Genomic DNA, 8,520 nt, shown 5'->3' on the forward strand with positions numbered 1-8,520 from the left:
TCTGATGGCGGCCCGAGTGGATCTCCCAGTGGATCCCCCCCCCACAACGCGTTCGACCAGCTGTCGCGGCCCTCTCAGCTGCCCGTGGCCCGAGGGATTGTACTCTGTGTGCCTATGCGGCTTACCTGGCCTCCTGTGGCCCCAAGGATCTCTAGTTGACCGGGCGTCCTTGGTTATTGGATGATCTGGGTTGCTTCACGTCATGTAGGGATTTTTAGTTTGCATGCTTGGCTTAAGTATGTGTGTCTTTGTCTGTCTTTGTCTGTCTGTCTGTCTGTCTGTCTGTCTGTCTGTCTGTCTGTCTCTCTCTCTCTCTCTCTCTCTCTCTCTCTCTCTCTCTCTCTCTCTCTGTATGCGGTGTCTGTACGCATGCACGTCCGTGTCTATGGACTTTTCTTTCTTCGGGCGGGTAGGCGTCATTTGGCTTATTTGATTTTTTTTTTTTAAACTTTTCTTCCCCGTGTTCCACGGTACCATCGTGTTTATCTATTCTACATGTGGAGATCCCAGTCCCGTCCCACCGCCCTTACCCCTGACAACCTCAAGTTTGTAATCTGTCGGTCTGTTTCTGTTTTGTTAGTTCGTTCGTTCGTTCGTTCGTTCGTTCGTTTTTCTTTTGGAAATCTGTTCACCTAGGACTATAACTGTTTGTACGAAACAGATAGTAATAGAATCTCAAGCCCATCCTACCGAGAACAAAACGTTTCAAAGAGAAAGAAAGGAAGGAGAAGGGGGAAAAATAAAAGTCTCTATATTTTCTTGCTTCCCTCTGTCACTCCTGATGGTTTAGATGTCTTCTTTTACAATTTTGTGTTTATTCTGTTTGGAATGAACGGGAGTGATCACCTTTCCGGGGATGAGTGTCTCATGTTTGTACCGTCCTGCTTCTTCTCTATTTAGAGTAGACCTGTGGATGTTTCTTTTCGCATGGGTTGAGTGTTGCAAAACTCTTTTAGCTTTTGCTTGTCTGTGAAGTTCTTTACCTCTCCTTCTATTCTAAAGGATAGCTTTGCTGGATAGAGTATCCTAGGCTGCATTGTTTTGTTTTGTTTTGTTTTGTGTTTCATTCAGGAATTTCAATAGATCTTGCCAATCCCTTCTGGCCTGACGTGTTTGTGGAGAGAAATCCGCTGAGAGCCTTATGGGGGTTCCCTTGGAACTCACTCTTTGTTTTTCTCTTGCCTAAAGGCATTTAGGATCATTGCTTTCTCCTTGACTCTGACCATCTGGATTAGGATAGGTCTCGGTGTGGGTCTGTTTGAGTTCTCCCTGTTTGGCACCCTCTGAGCCTCCTGGACTTGGATATCGGATTCCTTCTTTAGAGCTGGGAAATTTTCAGTCATGCTTTCTTCAAATACCTTTTCGACCCCCTTGCTTCTCCCTTCCCCTTCTGGAACCCCTATTGTGCGTAGATGGGCACGCTTTCGATGGTCCCGTAGGTCCCTGAGATTGTTTTCGTTGTTCTTTATTTGTTTTTCTCTCAGCTGTTCTGATTGGGTTCTTTCTGTTGTCCTGTCTTCTGGGCCACTTATTCGCTCCTCGGTGTGATCTAGCCTCCTTTGGACAGCCTTTAGACCACTTCTCATGTCAGCCAGTGAGCTGACCAGTTCTCCTTGACTCTTCTTTAGAGCTTCGATTTCGTTTTTGACGTACAGTATACATCTAAACACTATCACTTGGAGTTCCTTCGGTACTTGGATCTCTCCTTTTTTGAAATCTTGATCTAGCAGGCCATCCGTGTCTATTTTGTGGATCGTGCTTTCAGGGAATTTCTCTGGCTCTTTTCATTGGGAGTGGTTCCTCTGCTTCCTCATGCTGCTCCTATCTCTCTGGCACTGTGGCTTAAGGAGTATCAGTTATCTATTGTGGTCCTTAAGGAGTTTAGGTATTTATCTAAAGCCTATACAGGAATAAAACTTTAAAAGGGGGGGAGAGGGAGAGGGAGAGGGAGAGGGGGAGAGAGAGAGAGAGAGAGAGAGAGAGAGAGAGAGAGAGAGAGAGAGAGAGAGAGAGAGAGAGGGAGGGAGGGAGGGAGAGGGAGAGGGAGATAGAGGGAGACGGAGAGGGGGATAGGGGGAGAGAGAGAGACAGAGACAGAGACGGTGGGAGGGGGAGGGGGGTGGGGGAGCCGGATTTTAAAAGAATGGAGGAAAAAAAGGTTTGAAAAGAGTGTACAAGCAATAATAGAAGAGCAAGTGGAAGCAGAAGAGCGATCGAGGTGAGACGTCTTCTAAAAGCCTTTAAAAAATAGAAAAGATCAGAAAATAAAACACAATTGTTTCAAAAGTAAATTTTTAAAAGGTAATCGGAAATAAAACAGACTTTAACAAGAGATAAAACACAGGATTTGAAAAGGAGGGAGAAAGAAAAGGTTTGAAGACACTGTGTAATCAATAATAGAAGAGTAAGTGGAAGCAGAAGAGCGATCGAGTTGAGACGTCTTTTAATAACCTTAATAAAAAGGAGAAAAAAGATCGAGAAACGATATCTGAAACCTGTAAATAATCAATAACAGGAGATCTAAACCAAGAGAAGAGAAAAAGGAAAGGGGGTGGATGTTTAAAAATAATAATAATAAAAAGATTTTCAAGGAAACATTTAAAAGGGATTAAAACCGTCAACGTAGACGACTGTTCAAAAGTCAAGGTTAAAAAGGTAACAGAAGGTAAAACCGATAGAAGAGAGATTAAAAAAGAGAAAGGAAAAGGAAAAAAAAAAAGGGGGGGGGGGGGACGTGTTCCCGGCACCGCGGTCGGATGCTGCGTTCCTCCCGGGAAGGAGGGTGGCTGGCTGGCCGCCCGCCCTCTCCCGGCCCCGGTCGTTCCGCTGCTCCGTGCGGCTGTGTGCTCCGACTCGGGTCGGCGGCGCTCCTCTCCGTAGGTGGGCTCGGGGAAGACCGTGGAACCGCCCCGCCCCTAGCTGCGTCCCAAAACTCGGCTCCTTCTTAGTCATGGTGGCGCGAGTTCTCTGAGGTACCGGGGCAGAAATATCCTATCTGCCTCGGGCTGTAAACGAATCTCAGTCCTGCCTAGAAGGCTGCGGAGCCCCCGGGTGCGGATTCGAGTCTCGGCCCCGCCCCCGCCCGCATGCTGCACGCCAGAGGCTATGGCGGCTGTGGCTGCGTCCCGCCTCTCTTCTCGCGAGAAGCGCCGGTGATGGCGCCGCGGATCTGAGGAGACGGAGGCTACGGCGCCCCTCCCCCCAGGGCACACCGGCCGTGTTGCTTTGCCTTTCTTTTCCCGTCATGTATGGGGGGGGCGGGTTGTTCTGCTCTGTATCCCCTCCCGGCCGCCGCCCCGGTCCTCCGCCCGGCTCGTGCGGCCTGTCCCGGCCCCTGGCTGCCGGCCTGCGACTCGGGCTGGGTGTCGCGGGGACCCTCTGTGCCCGTTTCACTTGGGTCGGTCGGTCAAGGGGTGCTCTGGGTAGATCTGAGGCTCGGGGGCGCCCCCTCCGTCCCGTCGGCCTCTCCGTTGGAGAGGGGCAGTTTTGGCGAACGAGCCCTATTCCTCCTCTGCCGCTCCCTCCCCGCGGGACCGGTCCCTCCCGCACTGTTTTGCTTTTTACTCTTTCTTTTCTCCTTTTCTCCTACCAGATTTTGGGCGTCTTTGTCTTTCGAAGAGGGCGGTGTTCTGTCGGAGTTCCGCAGGTGCTCTGATTGGCCAAGTGGGTCCGTCGATGTGAGTTTTGGTGTATTTGTGGGAGAGGGTGAGCTACCAGTGTCCTTCTACTCCGCCGTCTTGCTTCTCCGCGGGTTATTTTTGAAGAGTAGGTGCTGGGGATTGAACCCTGGGCCTTTATTTTTTGCATGCTAAGCACGGGCTGTACTGCTGGATCTCTAGGCCCTCCCCACCGCAACACCCCCCCCCCCTTTCCCACCGCCTCCATAGTACTCGATGAATCTCCTGACTAGATATCTATGCTTCCTTGGAATGGGGCCGTCCGTTTCTTCATCGGATGGATGGACGTCTGTGGATTCGTCTCGTTTCTCTCCACTGCGGTGGGTGGCATCGGGGCGTGGGGTGGGGTTGAGTGGCGTGGGCTGGGAACTGTTCTTCACGTGTAGAGGTGGAGCGGAGCGATGAGGATGGTGACTTTTTCCCCCGAGTGCTCACGCCGGGTGATGGAGGCCTGTGGTCTCACTTGGAAGAGGACTCGGGTGACTGGAACAGAGCCCGTGTGGGGTCGTTGTGGAGGGAGGAACTCCACCCCCCCAGCCCCAGCCCCAGCCCCAGCCCCGGCACTTGTACCTCATCGAGGGACGGTCGGCCGAAAACAAATGAAAGCTGTCAGAGGTGGAGGTGGGGGTGGGGGTGGGGGTGAAGGGGTGGGTGTGTGTGTGTGTGTGTGTGTGTGTGTGTGTGTGTGTGTGTGTGTGTGTGTCCCCGTTCCCCGTACCACAGTCCCTGGTCGAGGCCCCCCGAGCGGAGAAACGCACGCCAGGCCGTCCGTGCTCCTGGTTGTCCGGCCGCGTGTCCCCGCCGCCCAGAGATCCCGAACCGTCCCGCTCGCTCCCCTGCCGGGTGCCGTGTGCCACCTGCCTGTCGGCCGGGCGCTATTTTAGACACTGCGAAGAAGTCGGCCGGACGGCCGGGCCGGGCCGGGCCGGGCCGGGCCGAGCCGAGCCGAGCCGAGCCGAGCACGTCCAGGCCGAGGTGGGTGGTGCTGGGTTCGGAGGAGTGGGGTACAAGCGGGAGGCGGGCGTCGATGGAGGGGAGGGGGAGGAGGAGGGGGAGCAGGGATGACGATGGGCTGGGGGGCTTGGCGTGTGGGGTGGGGGTGGGAGGGATGGTAGCCATCCTATGACTTTCTCTCCCCACCCCGCCTTTGGCAAGTCTGTTAGAGTGACGAGGTTGTGCTGGTTTCTGGCTGGTGCACACCATAGTGATTGTGTTCTTCTTTTTCCTGGTCTTTTTCAGGAACCCTCGTCCCGAGGGACTGAATCTAGTGCCCTGTGCTGCGCGGTACGACCTAGGGGTCGAATCTGCCAGGAGAGGTCTTACAAGGATCTGGAGGATCCTGGAAAACTGCTACCATCCGGAATCCTACATGGATATTCAAGATCTTGCGGATGGATGGACGGACGGAAGACGGATCGAATGGAGGCCCCGCCCCATCCCCTGGACCCCTTGGCCCAGGAGGATCGTGATGGGTCTGGAAAGGACTCTTCCGACGAGGGTCTCGGGATAGACTTTCTCGGTCCGCGGAAGGTGTTTCTGCACAAAGAGGAAGAGAGGGGCGTTCTCGGCAGGAGAGCCCGAACCGCCTCCTTTCAGGGATCCGCTCCAGTCTGGGTCGGGGTCGGGGTCAGAACGCGACCACCGACGGCTCCCCTCCCTCGTCTTGGCTCTCCAACTTGGGAAACCCTCCTCCCTGCCCCCTCACCCATCTTCTCGTCAGCCTGCCTCCAGCTTCCCCGTGCCAACTACCTCTCTCATGCTGCCGGACTTTCCTCCCCCTTGGGCCGCCAGGAAGCTCTCCCACTCCTCCACGTGCTTTGGCTTGGAATCCCTGACAAACACAAGCGGTGCTGGAGGGCGGGGCCGGGGGGCGGTGGCAGAAGGACTCCCTTCATCTTATGGGAGCGACTTTTATCTCCATAGGTGGCGATTGAGAAAACACATAAAATCACTCAGAAGAATACCCATGTGTAGTCTCCCGGACCTAGATCCGTGTCTGTCTGTCTGTCTGTCTCTCTCTGTCTCTCTCTCCATTTCGCTATTCTGTGTGTGTGTGTGTGTGTGTGTGTGTGTGTGTGTGCCTTTCTGTCTGTCTCCCTTGTCTCTCTTTCCTCTCCTCTCCCCTCCTCTCCTCTTCCCTGTTCTCCCCTCCCTTCCCCCCTCACCCCTCCGCTCCTCTCTTCTCCCCTCTCCTCCACTCCTCTCCTCTCCCCTCGCCTCCTCTCGCTTCCCCTTCCCTCCCCTCTTTTCCCTCCTCTCCTTTCCTGTCCTCTCCCCTTTTATCCCTCCTCTCCTCTGCGCTCTCTCTCTCTCTCTCTCTCTCTCTCTCTCTCTCTCTCTCTCTCCCCCCTTCCCTTCCCTCCCTCCTCCCTACCCCCCAACCCCTACCTTCACAGGGCCTCATAGATTGCAATCGGTTTCCATGAAATGTGATGAAGAGGGAATGAAGTTTAGAATGATATCCCCATGCCATCGAAACCTTCTTCCCCAGGGATAGCGAGTTATTTGTGGTTGTGTTTGTTTTTGTTTTTCTTGTTGTTGTTTTGGGGTGCAACGAGGGCACAGGAGGCGTTGGGAGTGAGGGTGATGTTTCTCTTTCTGTCTGTCTCCTCCTTAGGAAGGATTTTAAGAGGAGGGAGGACTCACAGAAATCTACCATCTCGTCTCGTACTGCAGCTGTGTTTGAGCTTCCTATACGATCTGGGCGGAACACTCCCCACCCTCACCTCAAGCCGCCATCGCCGCCCCCTCAGCCCCCAGCACCCCCGTCCAGTCCCGCGCTTGGGGCGGTGGTTGGGCATGGGGGGATGTTGGCGGGGTGGTCGTTGGTGGGGGTTGGGGTGGTGGAGGAAACCGGAAAACAGACCACTGTGGCACGTGGCTGACTGGGGCTTCAGGGTGAAGGAGGATGAATAAAATGGCCGGAATTAGGCTAACGGATTGCTTCGTTTTTGGGCGGGGGGGGGGGGGAGAGGAGGGGAGGATCATTAGGTCATTCATTCATTCATTCATTTGCTTGGGGGGGGGTGTCATTCGGTTTCTTATGCTCGCCCTTAAAACGGTCGACTCTTCTGACTGACCGGTTGCTGCTCACGGTTCCAGGCCCGTTGTTGAAACTGGAAGCTATCGATCTTACTGTTTCTACTGTATTTCAGTCATTGCAAGTCATCATCGTGCTGGGTCTCTGAGTCCTTCTCCGAGGAGAAGGTCGGTCACGGGACTACTGACCTGACAAAATAGCCTGAGTGACCAAGAAGGCCACACCTTGAGTGCTTATGAGATAATGAGATCTAACCGCCAGCCTCTATAGAATGGGTCACCTGGGAGGCATCGTGACACCATGCTGAGTCTTCTGATGAGAAAACGATTCTGTGGATGGTGATCGATGCTTGATTGTTTGAGCTATGGCTCTAGAACCACCCCACCCACTCCATCCCCAAGGTGGGTACACAGTTTTGAAGACGCTAGCCTGCTGTGAATCCCCTTTGCCCGGCAGAGCGATAAAATGACCTCTTTTCTTCTAAGCTCCAAGACCTTGTCTCTGGATTCTTGGGCTCATCGGGGACGGGGGCCGATCTTTCGGCAACAAGCGTGCTTCAGAAACAACGGATGCCCGAGAAGGACACTCTGCCTCTCCCTCTTCTTCCGGGCCTGAAATGGGGAGGAAAAAATATCGCTTCCCCTGGAAGCCGGAGTCCAGAGCCCGCCATCCGGAGGGACTTCTGGCTTGGCCTTCTCCTGGGGTGGGGGGAGGGCACGCCACCGCACGTGTTCTTTGTCAACTCCCCGTTTCTCTCTTCTCGAGTTATCTCTTTGGGAAGGCTCCCACACTGGATGAAAACAGACAGACAGACAGGCTGGTATCTCTCCCTACCCCACCCTTCGCCCCCCAAATGACTGATCTTCTGTCCCATCAAAATCACCACTTGTTTTCCAACGTGGCTTTCTTGGATCCTGGAGGACTGACATCAACTTAGAGCCAAGATGGGCACAGAACTGAAGGACCTTCTCGGCTGGCCTAAGAAGTCTGTCATCGTGATGTGGGAGGTATTCTTCGAGGGACCTATCTGACTAAGTGCTTGACGGCCTTTTGGACTTTGAACCAACTTGGAGATAGGAACTAGGATGAGAGGGCCCCCGAAATAGCTCAGCAAACTCTTCTCCACCCTTAGAAGAGAGACAGACAGATAGACAGACAGACAGAGAAAGAGAGAGAGAGAGAGAGAGAGAGAGAGAGACAGACAGACAGACAGACAGACAGACAGTGTGTGTGTGTGTGTGTGTGTGTGTGTCTGTCTGTCTGCCTGCCTGTCTGTCTGTCTGACGGTCTGTCGGTCTGTCTGCCTGCTTATTGTAGGAACTCTCTGTCAATGGAAGTATAGTTGACTTACAATGTTGTGTTCATTTATGACGTACGGCATAGTGATTCACTTATTCACACACACACACACACACACACACACACACACACACACACACACACACACGTATACTTTTTCAGGATAGGTTATTACAAGCTATTGAACATAGTTCCCTGTGCTAGACAGTAGGACCTACTTGTGTACCTAGTTTGTATAGGGTGGTTTATATCTGCTAATCCCAAACTCCTGATTTATCCCTCCGCCTTACCCCGTTCCTCCACCCTACCCTGTCCCCTGTGTTAACCATCGGTTTCTTTTCCATGTCTGCGAGTCCAGTCTGTTTCTGTTTTGTAAATAGGTTCCTTGGAGTCTTTTTAAAATGGAGTTATTTATGTATGGATGGGTGTCTTGACTTACTTTCAGATCCCACCTAGAAGTGATGGCATAGGATATCTGTCTTTCCCTGGGTGACTGACTTCACT

This window comes from Vicugna pacos, unplaced genomic scaffold (assembly GCF_048564905.1).
Source record: "Vicugna pacos unplaced genomic scaffold, VicPac4 SAC-SAT, whole genome shotgun sequence".
Classification (NCBI taxonomy): Eukaryota; Metazoa; Chordata; class Mammalia; order Artiodactyla; family Camelidae; genus Vicugna; species Vicugna pacos.